At 50.2% G+C, this 15,886-nt stretch overlaps 1 protein-coding gene across 14 annotated transcripts in view; it reads right to left on the bottom strand.

Annotated features, from left to right (window-relative positions):
* The window catches only part of ZBTB20 (zinc finger and BTB domain containing 20), a 2,277,743-nt gene that overhangs the window by 1,921,363 nt on the left and 340,494 nt on the right, over window positions 1-15,886 (bottom strand). The window lies entirely within an intron of this gene.

Raw genomic sequence — 15,886 nt, 5'->3', positions numbered from 1 at the left:
TAGGTAACCTCTCCCTTTTGTTCAATGATGGTGTGGGGCCCAGACCATTTGTCTTTCAGAGCTGCTGGGGCCACTGGCTCCAGCACCCACACCTTCTGTCCTGGCTGGTACACAGTCAGTACAGCCTTTTGGTCATGCCAAGCTTTTTGAAGTTCCTGGCTGGCCTCAAGGTTTTTAGATGCCTTCTCCATATACTCAGCCATCCTGGAGCGGAGACCAAGTACATAGTCCACTATGTTGGTTGCAGGCTTTTTGAGAGGTCTCTCCCATCCTTCCTTCACCAAACACAGGGGTCCTCTTACAGGATGCCCATACAGAAGCTCAAAAGGGCTGTAGCCAACCCCCTTCTGTGGGACCTCTCTGTAAGCAAACAAGAGGCAGGGGATCAGGACATCCCATCTTCTCCTAAGAGGTTCAGGTAGTCCATGAATCATCCCTTTCAGGGTCCTGTTGAATCTCTCAACAAGCCCATTGCATTGTGGATGATAGGGTGTGGTGAACTTGTAGTTCACACCACACTCTTTCCACATGGCAGTCAGATATCCTGACATGAAGTTTGTACCTCTGTCAGAAACGACCTCCTTAGGGAAACCCACTCTGGAGAACACTCCAACTAGGGCTCTTGCCACTACAGGGGCTGTAGTGGTCCTAAGGGGAATAGCCTCAGGATACCTGGTGGCATGGTCCACCACCACCAGTATAAACTTGTGTCCTGATGCTGTCTGGGGTTCCATTGGACCAACAATGTCAATCCCCACTCTTTCAAAGGGAACCCCCACCACAGGTAGTGGTATGAGGGGGGCCTTTGTTGTGCCACCTGACTTGCCACTGGCTTGGCAAGTGACACATGAGCGACAAAACTCCTTGGTATTCTCATTCATATGGGGCCAGTGAAAGTGTGAGACAAGCCTGTCCCAAGTCTTTGTCTGACCTAAATGACCTGCAAGGGGAATCTCATGGGCCAAGGTGAGAAGGAAACCTCTCAGAGACAAGGGGATGACCAGCCTCCTGGTTGCACCAGGCTTGGGGTCTCTTGACTCAGAGTACAGGAGTCCATCTTCCCAGTATACCCTGTGGGCACCTGTGGCATTCCCTGCAGCCTCAGCAGCAGCCTGCTGTCTGAGGGGTTCAAGGGAAGGGCAGCTCAACTGTTCCTTCCCCAGGTCTGCTCTGGAGGGTCCCCCTGAGCCCAGAAACTCAACTTGATCAAGTTCAAGCTCTTTAGGCTCAGTTTCCCTCAGCTCTTCTAGATCAGCCTCCTCAGAGACTTGATCCTCAACCTGGGGCAAGGGGGAAGCAAAGCCTTACCCTTACTGCTCTTCTTCTTGGAAGGTGTCTGGTCCATAATTTCAGGATCCAGCACCTGTTCAGTGGGGCATCTTCTGGCCTGTGACCTAGTCACAGCAAGCACATGTGCTGGCAAGCCTAACATCTCCATGTGAGTCCTCTGCTCCACTTCTGACCATTGTGATGACTCCAAATCATTGCCCAACAAACAATCAACTGGGAGGTCTGAACTGACTACAACTTTCTTTTGTCCCTTCACTCCACCCCAGGAGAAAGCCACAATTGCCACACTATGACTAGTAGTGACATTGCTGGCATTGGTCACCAGGAAATCAGTACCTGGCATGATCTGTCCAGGGTCCACAAAGTTAGGTGTCACCATGGTGACACTGGCACAAGTGTCCCTATAGGCCTGAGCCATTTTGCCATTAATCAAAGGTGTCTGCCTGTATTTGCCCAATGTATTGGGGACTTATTTCAGGGGACATATCCATATCCCCTGTACAGACAAGGACAGCCTGAGTGAGTGTGCCAACTAAGTTGTCAGACCCCTCAGTACCCAAGGTTAACCCAACTAATGCCTTGGGAGTGACACTACCACTACTGACTGTACTAGGGGGTGCAGTTGCTTTAGGAGCTGTAGTGGCAGGAGTTTGTCCTCCTCCTCTTTTGGTGCACTCACTAAACCAGTGAGATTTACTTTTGCAGTACTGGCACCACCTTTTTGACTGGCCTTCTTGAGTCTTCTTCTTCTGGGAAGCCTGACCCCCACCCTCTTTGGTTTGTTGGGGACCTGGTGAAGACTTCTGGTCATTTTGCTCATTCTTAACATTACCCTTCTGGTCTGCTTTCTTCTGACCACCCTGGTTCTGGTTCTGGTTCTGCTTGATCCTTGTCCTGACCCATTTGTCTGCCTTCTTTCCCAATTCTTGGGGAGAGGTCAGATCTGAATCAACAAGGTGCTGGTGCAGCAACTGGTTCTGACAATTGTTCAAAATTTGTTCTCTCATCATTAGATTATACAATCCTGTGTAATCTGTAACCTTGCTACCCAGCAACCAGCCCTCCAAAGCCTTAGTGGCACAATCCACAAAATCAGACCAGTCCTGAGACTGAGTTTTCTGGGTGTCTCTGAACAGCAACCTGTACTGCTCAGTGGTTAAACCAAACCCATCAACCAGTGTATTCTTCAGGACCTGGTAATTGTTAGCATCCTCCACTCTTGTAGTGAGGAGCTTATCTCTACCTTTACCATCAAAGGAGAGCCACAGTATAGCTGCCCACTGACTCTGGGGAATGTTCTGCACAGTGCAGGCCCTCTCCAGAGCAGCCATCCATTTCTGGATGTCATCCCCTTGCTTGAAGGGGGGCACTATTTTAGTCAGGTGTTTAGTATCTAAACCCTTCTCTCTATCTCTTGGGAGATTGCTGCCACCAGTGGGAGCTAGCCCACTCATCTGCTGCTCTCTTGCCAGGGCAAGCTTCTCTTTGGCCAGGGCAATTTCTTCCCTTTCAATCCTCAGTTCAGCTTGTCTCATCCTAGCTTCATGCTCCTTTCTCTGAGGGGAAGTAAATCTCCTCTGTGGAGGATTCCTTCTCCCCTGAGAAGAGGCATTAGAGTGCAGAGATCTATTGGAGTCCCTAGAAAGAGATCTATCTCTCCTAACTCCAAGGTTAGGCCCACTTCGGGTTAGTACTGGGGGGCCCCCAGATCCTAGCCCAAGTAAGTCTAAGTTGGTCCTAGTTAGCCTTCTGACTACCTCAAGACCTTTGTCTACCTCATCCCCAGAGAGTACCTCCTGATCCTCCTCCTCAACTGCTGAATCAGTGTTGGGGAGGTCTGGATCCCCAGAGGTTCCCTCTAAGGCTGGCATGCTCTCATGTAACTGAGAGAGCTTTCTGGCATCATATGTCTCTAAGAGACCTATCAGAAAGGGAAGGGTGGGGTTAGACCCCTGCTTCAGTTTCCTGGAGACACAGAGTTGCCTCATCTCCTGAAAATTGAGAGCTGCATATCTTGAAGCGACCTGTGGAGGGTCAAAGCTGACCAGGGGAGTCTCAGTAGAGTCCCCCTGAGTCGACATGCTTTTCTAGTGAGGTGTAAGTGGTGCACTTACCTACACTATATGTTTGCCTACTGATCCCTTGCTAGAGTTGTAGTTTAGGGTGTGCTAGGCCCTAGGAGCTACAACAGCTGGTTCAGTAGAACTCAGAGTATTCTAAGCTAAGTTATATGTACCTTTAGTACTTATGTGATCTTTCACAAGATATTCTTAGGGCATGTGTGGTAAAACAACAGCAAGCTCAAATCCCACCGCTGCCACCAATGTGAGAAGTTGGCCTGATGTGCAGTGCTCACTATTCTAGTGATCACTATATATCAGTCCAAACAACCCTTATTGATGATTGGTTGTAAGTCAACCTTATAGACCAGCTATCCTAGTAGCATGGATACGAGCAGTCTAAGGCTAAGACTCTAGAGGGCGTGTTAAGCCAGCTGTTTTACCATCACATTACCCCTTGAACACCCAGTGAAAGGACACCACACAAGTGTTATGAAAATAAACAATGTATTTATTAGAATCACAACAACCCTGTACTCTTTATGAGGACAGGGTGCTAAGCACACAACAAAACTCTTACGAAAATACTTTTAAGTTAGCACGTTACACAAATGCCCGAGGGGCACGAAAAACCATATACGCTAAAAGTGGAATGCGAATTACTAGCAGGTAAGTAACAGTTCTAATAGGCTTTGGAATCGCTAGGACTGGACTAGGGAATCGTTAGATTACTACTAGGAGGCCCAGGGGACTCGGGTGCAGAGTGTGCACTCTCACGCGGGATGCGGGACAAAGTCTATGGAAGCTAGAATCCACAAAGTTAGTGTTCACGGGCGAACCCGACCTGGTAGGGAGAAAACGACAGTGGATCCTGACCCTTGGATAGTGAGGCTATGCTGGGACACCGGAGTGCCGAAGTTACCTAGCCCAGGGGCTGCAGCTGCATAGGTCTGAAAAGACGTCGGGGATCTCGTTGCCGGACCAGGAGCCTGGAAGAAGGAAGTTGCTGGCAGGCGACCAGTGAAGGAAAGTTCGATGGATCCAAGCCTGGATCAAGGAAGAAGAAAACCTGAAAGCAGAGGGGACCAAGTTCTTGAATCACTAGCCAGTGATTAAGTGGGCACCAGGATGGCACCGGGCGAAGTCACCGCAGTCAGGTGAGTGGGCGCTGCTGGGCTCTGCAGTCTCTCGGACCAGGAGGCGTTGTCGGCGACCAGGATGGAGGTGCGAGCTGTCCCACGAAGGATGAAGTCGTTGGCGTCGAAGTTACCCAGGATTGGGCAACAAGCCTTGGCTAATTCAAGCCCACGCGGTGGACTCAAAATGGCGTCTTGAGTGGACCAGGAGGGTCCAGGGTGCTCCTCTTCTGGGAGGGAGCAAGGGCCAGTCTGGAGCAACCAGACCAGCAGCAGAAATGTCGTCGGGCGTCGTCAGGAAGGCCACAAGCCAGCGGGCTAGTAGCCAAACAACGCGGTGAGCAGTAAAAAGCAGAAGGGCCCCACGCAGATCGTGGAGATGCTGGGGGGCTGCTCTTCGGTGCTGGAGCTGCTCAGGGTGGGGGCTTCTCGGACCCCAAAGCACTCACCAGGAATTCACTCGGCGGGCTTGCTGTGCAGAAGTCGTGCAGTCTTGGCGATGGTCGGTCCCTTGAGGTCTCGTCGCACCCACGGTTCTCAGCTGGGCTGTAGAGGTGGGTAGAGGTCAGAGGTGCCAGGGAAGCCGGTTCTCGTCGAGCTGGGCAGTCGGATTCCGGAGGAAGGACTTGCAGCAGACCGCAGTGTTCTTAGATGGTGCCTGCGGATGCAGGGTGACTACTCCTTAGTCACAAGGGAGAAATCTTAGGAAGAAGTCTTGAGTTCCTTTCGCAGAAAGTAGTTTCAGGATTCAAAGATGATCTGATTTGGAAGGGGGCCAGTCTCTACCTTTATCCTGTAAAAAGGGGCTGGCACGCGACTAAGTCCTGCCCTATGGGTGGGACTAGGAGGGGGGTGGTTACACCCACTTCCTTGGCGGGCTTTTCCCCAGCACAGGGTCTGGAGTGACCCTGGAACTGGTTCAAGCCGGCCTATGCACAGTGAGCACCGGGGTGCTACTTGCAGTCACCTTCCTCTAAAGCCCTGCCTACCTACAATACACAAAACCCTGTCTGGGACGGTGCTGGCACCGCCCCTGGCAGGAAACCCTTTGTCCTTATCTCCTGCTCTGGGAGGACTCCCAGCAGCAGGAGGGCAGACTTGTGTCTCGGTGGCAGCATCCATTTTGTGGATGCTAAGGCTCTGTCTGACTTTTAACCGGGTTATAGGCTACAGGCATGTCGTGTCCCTCTAGAAGGGTGGAATGCTAACCCCGTCGCCAGAATTGGCGAGGGGTTAGTATTCCAATTCGTATGACACCTTACTCGACATGTTTTGATAAAGCGATACCAGAGTTGGCACATAACCGCGAGGATTATAATGCACTTAAGAGTATATGGTATGCGATATCATGGAAACGGCTAAGGGATGGATCCCGAAAGCCGCAGACAGGCTCAGCTCATGCCAGAGCACCATCTCACACGATTCCAAGCACTCTGCCTTCAGGATTGTTAAGGCCTGCTATAGGAGTGACTGATAGGAGATCTGTGTGTCCATTTTTAGGGTTAGATATAGGTATACTATATCTAAAGCAAAGGGTGAGTACACCACCTTGCCCCAGCTGTCGTGCAGCCAGTTGTGTCAGTTTTAGTTAGTCGATCCAGGGGTGGCATAATACATGCTTCAGCCCCTGGGAGACTTCTGGGTGCACCTCAGCCCTGGGTACAGGGACTTGGAGAGGGCCCAGTGCCAATTCAGTACCTAAGTACAATTTGGATAGAGAGAACAGCTAGGCTGTGGGTCTGATTAGCAGGCCCACAGCCAGGGAAAGTCGTAAACCAGTGCAGCAAAAAGCAAAAATCTGGGTGATCATAGGATTGCAGACCCTACTCTCCTACATGACCCCCCCCCAAACTTTGGGACAATAAGCTAACCTTGACCAGGTGAGTCTTCTTGCTCTAAGTGGAAATACCTGGAGAGCCCATCAGCATTGCTGTGATCAGTCCCAGGTCTATGCTCCACTGTAAAATCCATCCCCTGTAGGGAAATGGACCACCTAAGCAGTTTGGGGTTTTCACCCTTCATCTGATTTAGCCACAAGAGGGGCTTATGGTCTGTCTGAATGGTGAAGTGAGTGCCAAACAAGTAGGCCCTCAGCTTCTTCAGGGCCCAGACCACAGCAAAGGCCTCCCTCTCAATAGCTGACCAATTTTTCTCTCTGGGTGTCAACCTCCTACTAATGAAAGCAATAGGCTGATCATTACCATCAAAATTCAGTTGAGACAGAACAGCTCCCACACCCAACTCAGAAGCATCTGTTTGGACAATGAATGGCTTGGAGTAATCTGGACTCTTGAGGATAGGTGCTGTGCACATGGCCTGCTTTAGGTCATTGAATGCTTTCTGACAGCTTGCTGTCCACTGAACTTTCCTTGGCATCTTTTTGCTTGTCAGGTCATTAAGGGGGGTCACTATGGACCCATAATTTCTGACAAACTTCCTATAGTACCCAGTCAGGCCCAAGAAAGCTCGAACCTGAGTCTGGGTGATTGGAGGAGTCCAGTCCTTGATGGCCTGTATCTTACTCTCCAGTGGCTGAACCTGGCCTCCACCTACAAGGTGGCCCAGGTATACAACCTGTGACTGCCCTATCTGGCACTTTGTGGCCTTGATAGTGAGGCCTGCCTTTTGCAGGGCCTCTAACACTTTCCTCAGGTGGACCAGGTGATCCTCCCAGGTGGAGCTAAAGACAGCAATATCGTCAAGATAAGCTGCACAGAAGTCATCCAGCCCAGTGAGGACTTGATTCACCAACCTTTGGAAGGTGGCAGGTGCATTTTTCAGTCCAAAGGGCATTACCACAAATTGATAATGCCCTCCAGGGGTAGAAAATGCTGTCTTAGGTTTGGCTTCCTCAGCTAACCTGATTTGCCAATACCCAGCTGTCAAATCAAATGTGCTTAAGAAGTTGGCAGAAGCCAATCTATCTATAAGCTCATCTGCTCTTGGTATTGGGTGGGCATCAGTCTTAGTGACTGCATTGAGGCCTCTGTAGTCTACGCAAAACCTCATCTCTCTCTTACCACCCTGGGTGTGAGGCTTTGGCACTAGAACTACTGGGCTAGCCCAAGGGCTATCTGAGGGCTCAATGACTCCCAGTTCCAACATTTTCTGCACTTCAGTTTTGATGCAGTCTCTAACATGATCAGGCTGCCTGTAGATTTTACTCTTGACAGGCAGACTGTCTCCAGTGTCAACATCATGGGTACACCAATCAGTTTGGCTGGGTGTCAGAGAGAACATATGTCGAAAGGATTGCAGAACTTGCCTGCAATCCTGTTGCTGATGTTCAGTGAGGCTGCCACAAAAGACAACACCATCAACTGACCCATCATCAGGATTCTGAGTGAGCAGGTCTGGGAGAGGGTCACTCTCTTCCTCCTGTCCCTCATCTGTGGCCATGAGCAAGCTCATGTCCTTCCTGTCAACATATGCTTTGAGCCTGTTAACATGGAGCACTCTGAGAGGGCTCCTGGGAGTTCCAAGGTCCACCAAGTAGGTAACCTCTCCCTTTTGCTCAATGATGGTGTGGGGCCCAGACCATTTGTCTTTCAGAGCTGCTGGGGCCACTGGCTCCAGCACCCACACCTTCTGTCCTGGCTGGTACACAGTCAGTACAGCCTTTTGGTCATGCCAAGCTTTTTGAAGTTCCTGGCTGGCCTCAAGGTTTTTAGATGCCTTCTCCATATACTCAGCCATCCTGGAGCGGAGACCAAGTACATAGTCCACTATGTTGGTTGCAGGCTTTTTGAGAGGTCTCTCCCATCCTTCCTTCACCAAACACAGGGGTCCTCTTACAGGATGCCCATACAGAAGCTCAAAAGGGCTGTAGCCAACCCCCTTCTGTGGGACCTCTCTGTAAGCAAACAAGAGGCAGGGGATCAGGACATCCCATCTTCTCCTAAGAGGTTCAGGTAGTCCATGAATCATCCCTTTCAGGGTCCTGTTGAATCTCTCAACAAGCCCATTGCATTGTGGATGATAGGGTGTGGTGAACTTGTAGTTCACACCACACTCTTTCCACATGGCAGTCAGATATCCTGACATGAAGTTTGTACCTCTGTCAGAAACGACCTCCTTAGGGAAACCCACTCTGGAGAACACTCCAACTAGGGCTCTTGCCACTACAGGGGCTGTAGTGGTCCTAAGGGGAATAGCCTCAGGATACCTGGTGGCATGGTCCACCACCACCAGTATAAACTTGTGTCCTGATGCTGTCTGGGGTTCCATTGGACCAACAATGTCAATCCCCACTCTTTCAAAGGGAACCCCCACCACAGGTAGTGGTATGAGGGGGGCCTTTGTTGTGCCACCTGACTTGCCACTGGCTTGGCAAGTGACACATGAGCGACAAAACTCCTTGGTATTCTCATTCATATGGGGCCAGTGAAAGTGTGAGACAAGCCTGTCCCAAGTCTTTGTCTGACCTAAATGACCTGCAAGGGGAATCTCATGGGCCAAGGTGAGAAGGAAACCTCTCAGAGACAAGGGGATGACCAGCCTCCTGGTTGCACCAGGCTTGGGGTCTCTTGACTCAGAGTACAGGAGTCCATCTTCCCAGTATACCCTGTGGGCACCTGTGGCATTCCCTGCAGCCTCAGCAGCAGCCTGCTGTCTGAGGGGTTCAAGGGAAGGGCAGCTCAACTGTTCCTTCCCCAGGTCTGCTCTGGAGGGTCCCCCTGAGCCCAGAAACTCAACTTGATCAAGTTCAAGCTCTTTAGGCTCAGTTTCCCTCAGCTCTTCTAGATCAGCCTCCTCAGAGACTTGATCCTCAACCTGGGGCAAGGGGGAAGGCAAAGCCTTACCCTTACTGCTCTTCTTCTTGGAAGGTGTCTGGTCCATAATTTCAGGATCCAGCACCTGTTCAGTGGGGCATCTTCTGGCCTGTGACCTAGTCACAGCAAGCACATGTGCTGGCAAGCCTAACATCTCCATGTGAGTCCTCTGCTCCACTTCTGACCATTGTGATGACTCCAAATCATTGCCCAACAAACAATCAACTGGGAGGTCTGAACTGACTACAACTTTCTTTTGTCCCTTCACTCCACCCCAGGAGAAAGCCACAATTGCCACACTATGACTAGTAGTGACATTGCTGGCATTGGTCACCAGGAAATCAGTACCTGGCATGATCTGTCCAGGGTCCACAAAGTTAGGTGTCACCATGGTGACACTGGCACAAGTGTCCCTATAGGCCTGAGCCATTTTGCCATTAATCAAAGGTGTCTGCCTGTATTTGCCCAATGTATTGGGACTTATTTCAGGGGACATATCCATATCCCCTGTACAGACAAGGACAGCCTGAGTGAGTGTGCCAACTAAGTTGTCAGACCCCTCAGTACCCAAGGTTAACCCAACTAATGCCTTGGGAGTGACACTACCACTACTGACTGTACTAGGGGGTGCAGTTGCTTTAGGAGCTGTAGTGGCAGGAGTTTGTCCTCCTCCTCTTTTGGTGCACTCACTAAACCAGTGAGATTTACTTTTGCAGTACTGGCACCACCTTTTTGACTGGCCTTCTTGAGTCTTCTTCTTCTGGGAAGCCTGACCCCCACCCTCTTTGGTTTGTTGGGGACCTGGTGAAGACTTCTGGTCATTTTGCTCATTCTTAACATTACCCTTCTGGTCTGCTTTCTTCTGACCACCCTGGTTCTGGTTCTGGTTCTGCTTGATCCTTGTCCTGACCCATTTGTCTGCCTTCTTTCCCAATTCTTGGGGAGAGGTCAGATCTGAATCAACAAGGTGCTGGTGCAGCAACTGGTTCTGACAATTGTTCAAAATTTGTTCTCTCATCATTAGATTATACAATCCTGTGTAATCTGTAACCTTGCTACCCAGCAACCAGCCCTCCAAAGCCTTAGTGGCACAATCCACAAAATCAGACCAGTCCTGAGACTGAGTTTTCTGGGTGTCTCTGAACAGCAACCTGTACTGCTCAGTGGTTAAACCAAACCCATCAACCAGTGTATTCTTCAGGACCTGGTAATTGTTAGCATCCTCCACTCTTGTAGTGAGGAGCTTATCTCTACCTTTACCATCAAAGGAGAGCCACAGTATAGCTGCCCACTGACTCTGGGGAATGTTCTGCACAGTGCAGGCCCTCTCCAGAGCAGCCATCCATTTCTGGATGTCATCCCCTTGCTTGAAGGGGGGCACTATTTTAGTCAGGTGTTTAGTATCTAAACCCTTCTCTCTATCTCTTGGGAGATTGCTGCCACCAGTGGGAGCTAGCCCACTCATCTGCTGCTCTCTTGCCAGGGCAAGCTTCTCTTTGGCCAGGGCAATTTCTTCCCTTTCAATCCTCAGTTCAGCTTGTCTCATCCTAGCTTCATGCTCCTTTCTCTGAGGGGAAGTAAATCTCCTCTGTGGAGGATTCCTTCTCCCCTGAGAAGAGGCATTAGAGTGCAGAGATCTATTGGAGTCCCTAGAAAGAGATCTATCTCTCCTAACTCCAAGGTTAGGCCCACTTCGGGTTAGTACTGGGGGGCCCCCAGATCCTAGCCCAAGTAAGTCTAAGTTGGTCCTAGTTAGCCTTCTGACTACCTCAAGACCTTTGTCTACCTCATCCCCAGAGAGTACCTCCTGATCCTCCTCCTCAACTGCTGAATCAGTGTTGGGGAGGTCTGGATCCCCAGAGGTTCCCTCTAAGGCTGGCATGCTCTCATGTAACTGAGAGAGCTTTCTGGCATCATATGTCTCTAAGAGACCTATCAGAAAGGGAAGGGTGGGGTTAGACCCCTGCTTCAGTTTCCTGGAGACACAGAGTTGCCTCATCTCCTGAAAATTGAGAGCTGCATATCTTGAAGCGACCTGTGGAGGGTCAAAGCTGACCAGGGGAGTCTCAGTAGAGTCCCCCTGAGTCGACATGCTTTTCTAGTGAGGTGTAAGTGGTGCACTTACCTACACTATATGTTTGCCTACTGATCCCTTGCTAGAGTTGTAGTTTAGGGTGTGCTAGGCCCTAGGAGCTACAACAGCTGGTTCAGTAGAACTCAGAGTATTCTAAGCTAAGTTATATGTACCTTTAGTACTTATGTGATCTTTCACAAGATATTCTTAGGGCATGTGTGGTAAAACAACAGCAAGCTCAAATCCCACCGCTGCCACCAATGTGAGAAGTTGGCCTGATGTGCAGTGCTCACTATTCTAGTGATCACTATATATCAGTCCAAACAACCCTTATTGATGATTGGTTGTAAGTCAACCTTATAGACCAGCTATCCTAGTAGCATGGATACGAGCAGTCTAAGGCTAAGACTCTAGAGGGCGTGTTAAGCCAGCTGTTTTACCATCACATTACCCCTTGAACACCCAGTGAAAGGACACCACACAAGTGTTATGAAAATAAACAATGTATTTATTAGAATCACAACAACCCTGTACTCTTTATGAGGACAGGGTGCTAAGCACACAACAAAACTCTTACGAAAATACTTTTAAGTTAGCACGTTACACAAATGCCCGAGGGGCACGAAAAACCATATACGCTAAAAGTGGAATGCGAATTACTAGCAGGTAAGTAACAGTTCTAATAGGCTTTGGAATCGCTAGGACTGGACTAGGGAATCGTTAGATTACTACTAGGAGGCCCAGGGGACTCGGGTGCAGAGTGTGCACTCTCACGCGGGATGCGGGACAAAGTCTATGGAAGCTAGAATCCACAAAGTTAGTGTTCACGGGCGAACCCGACCTGGTAGGGAGAAAACGACAGTGGATCCTGACCCTTGGATAGTGAGGCTATGCTGGGACACCGGAGTGCCGAAGTTACCTAGCCCAGGGGCTGCAGCTGCATAGGTCTGAAAAGACGTCGGGGATCTCGTTGCCGGACCAGGAGCCTGGAAGAAGGAAGTTGCTGGCAGGCGACCAGTGAAGGAAAGTTCGATGGATCCAAGCCTGGATCAAGGAAGAAGAAAACCTGAAAGCAGAGGGGACCAAGTTCTTGAATCACTAGCCAGTGATTAAGTGGGCACCAGGATGGCACCGGGCGAAGTCACCGCAGTCAGGTGAGTGGGCGCTGCTGGGCTCTGCAGTCTCTCGGACCAGGAGGCGTTGTCGGCGACCAGGATGGAGGTGCGAGCTGTCCCACGAAGGATGAAGTCGTTGGCGTCGAAGTTACCCAGGATTGGGCAACAAGCCTTGGCTAATTCAAGCCCACGCGGTGGACTCAAAATGGCGTCTTGAGTGGACCAGGAGGGTCCAGGGTGCTCCTCTTCTGGGAGGGAGCAAGGGCCAGTCTGGAGCAACCAGACCAGCAGCAGAAATGTCGTCGGGCGTCGTCAGGAAGGCCACAAGCCAGCGGGCTAGTAGCCAAACAACGCGGTGAGCAGTAAAAAGCAGAAGGGCCCCACGCAGATCGTGGAGATGCTGGGGGGCTGCTCTTCGGTGCTGGAGCTGCTCAGGGTGGGGGCTTCTCGGACCCCAAAGCACTCACCAGGAATTCACTCGGCGGGCTTGCTGTGCAGAAGTCGTGCAGTCTTGGCGATGGTCGGTCCCTTGAGGTCTCGTCGCACCCACGGTTCTCAGCTGGGCTGTAGAGGTGGGTAGAGGTCAGAGGTGCCAGGGAAGCCGGTTCTCGTCGAGCTGGGCAGTCGGATTCCGGAGGAAGGACTTGCAGCAGACCGCAGTGTTCTTAGATGGTGCCTGCGGATGCAGGGTGACTACTCCTTAGTCACAAGGGAGAAATCTTAGGAAGAAGTCTTGAGTTCCTTTCGCAGAAAGTAGTTTCAGGATTCAAAGATGATCTGATTTGGAAGGGGGCCAGTCTCTACCTTTATCCTGTAAAAAGGGGCTGGCACGCGACTAAGTCCTGCCCTATGGGTGGGACTAGGAGGGGGGTGGTTACACCCACTTCCTTGGCGGGCTTTTCCCCAGCACAGGGTCTGGAGTGACCCTGGAACTGGTTCAAGCCGGCCTATGCACAGTGAGCACCGGGGTGCTACTTGCAGTCACCTTCCTCTAAAGCCCTGCCTACCTACAATACACAAAACCCTGTCTGGGACGGTGCTGGCACCGCCCCTGGCAGGAAACCCTTTGTCCTTATCTCCTGCTCTGGGAGGACTCCCAGCAGCAGGAGGGCAGACTTGTGTCTCGGTGGCAGCATCCATTTTGTGGATGCTAAGGCTCTGTCTGACTTTTAACCGGGTTATAGGCTACAGGCATGTTGTGTCCCTCTAGAAGGGTGGAATGCTAACCCCGTCGCCAGAATTGGCGAGGGGTTAGTATTCCAATTCGTATGACACCTTACTCGACATGTTTTGATAAAGCGATACCAGAGTTGGCACATAACCGCGAGGATTATAATGCACTTAAGAGTATATGGTATGCGATATCATGGAAACGGCTAAGGGATGGATCCCGAAAGCCGCAGACAGGCTCAGCTCATGCCAGAGCACCATCTCACACGATTCCAAGCACTCTGCCTTCAGGATTGTTAAGGCCTGCTATAGGAGTGACTGATAGGAGATCTGTGTGTCCATTTTTAGGGTTAGATATAGGTATACTATATCTAAAACAAAGGGTGAGTACACCACCTTGCCCCAGCTGTCGTGCAGCCAGTTGTGTCAGTTTTAGTTAGTCGATCCAGGGGTGGCATAATACATGCTTCAGCCCCTGGGAGACTTCTGGGTGCACCTCAGCCCTGGGTACAGGGACTTGGAGAGGGCCCAGTGCCAATTCAGTACCTAAGTACAATTTGGATAGAGAGAACAGCTAGGCTGTGGGTCTGATTAGCAGGCCCACAGCCAGGGAAAGTCGTAAACCAGTGCAGCAAAAAGCAAAAATCTGGGTGATCATAGGATTGCAGACCCTACTCTCCTACAACGTGCTATTTTGGACTGTCAGGGGACTAAACAATTTTGCAAGGCTTGAAATGCGTTGACATATCTTGATAGACATAAAATGCACACCACTTTCTTTAAGGAAACCTATCTGCCAACGCGGGGTGAGGAGTGGTGCATCTTTGATTCAAGTAGTATGTATTCAAGAGGAGTAGCCAGAGGGCCACAATATCGCTTGACAGGACTGCCTTCACAAGCCAGGAGACGGAATCACTGTCATCTACAAGGAACCATTGAATGCACAACATCTACAGAGAACGCTACCCCACTTATGTAACACCTGCACTTCAAGCTGCAAATCTCAGAAAATGTAAATCTACCTGGTATTTGTAAGGCGCAAACTAATCACCCTTAAGGGTCTCAAGGCGCTAGGGGCAGTCGGGAAGATTAAGTGAGCTACTGCCCAGAGTCAAATTATGCTGAGATCATCTGCCTTAGGCATTGGGGATCGAACCGTGAGTCCGTGCTCCGGAGTCAGCTGCCCTGGCAGCCGTGCTACACCTCTACTCTTAAACGGAACCCTCGCCTACCAACCACCTAGACTACTAGCCACCTTTACCAACCTCATCATCAACTTCATCACTCCACTCACCATCGACTCTAGAACCTATATTCTCGTCTTGACTCCTCAAAAGCTTGAACAACATCGAACTCACCCAGCTCGTCCTAGAACCAACACACACCGCAGGATGCACACTGGAACACATCTTCACCACAAGCGACAGCATCACATACAACTCAACCACACCGCTCATATGGATCATTCACTTAAAAATCAACACACCTCAAGTCAACACTCCTACAAAGTTCAGCTTTCCAAGCCACAGCTGGGGCAAAATCACAGAAGCAGACTGACTCAGCACCATCAGCAGGGAGCAAGCAAAGCCCACAGACAACCTCAACAAGGATATCAACAACTTCAACAACAGGATCAAGACTGCGCAAACTCCCTCGCACCCAACAAATTCAACAAGCATAATAGATCATACAAGCAGGCCAGTTGGTAAATGACAGACCTCCAAGACACCAAATGACACTGTAAACAACTAGAAATGAAATGGAGAGCCAGCCACGACACCACCAACAGAACTGCCTAAAAGGCTATCACCAGCAAATAAGAGATACCAAAAAAAAGCACTATGGGGCTGCATCGAAGGAAGCTCAAACAGCTGCAAGGAGATCGTATAGATCATTAAAAGATTTCACCTCTGTGATAGAAGACTTACACTTCTCATAGGCGGCTGTGGCCGAAGGTGGGCACTACACTGTTTTCTGTTATGTTTTATGCCATCTAGGATGTATTTGATGGCATATTGAAGCCATGTCCCTGCTGTTCACTAATGTCTTTCCTTGCTGCTGAACTTCTGCTTCCTTTTTGTCTGTTTTCTTCACTAAAATCAATAAAATTGGTTATAAAAAAATCATATTTCACCTTGCATTCAGCCACTGTCACCAACATTGATGCCTCCTAGCAATTCTGTGACAACCTATCAAACTACTTCCACTGCTAAATTGCAACTATCTACAGTAACTTTGTACATCAACCCAAACCCAGAGAACTCGTACC

The sequence above is a fragment of the Lissotriton helveticus genome, chromosome 8 (assembly GCF_964261635.1).
Source record: "Lissotriton helveticus chromosome 8, aLisHel1.1, whole genome shotgun sequence".
NCBI lineage: Eukaryota > Metazoa > Chordata > Amphibia > Caudata > Salamandridae > Lissotriton > Lissotriton helveticus.
The sequence above is the reverse complement of the archived record's forward strand: the minus strand, read 5'-3'. Positions and strand labels throughout refer to the sequence as shown.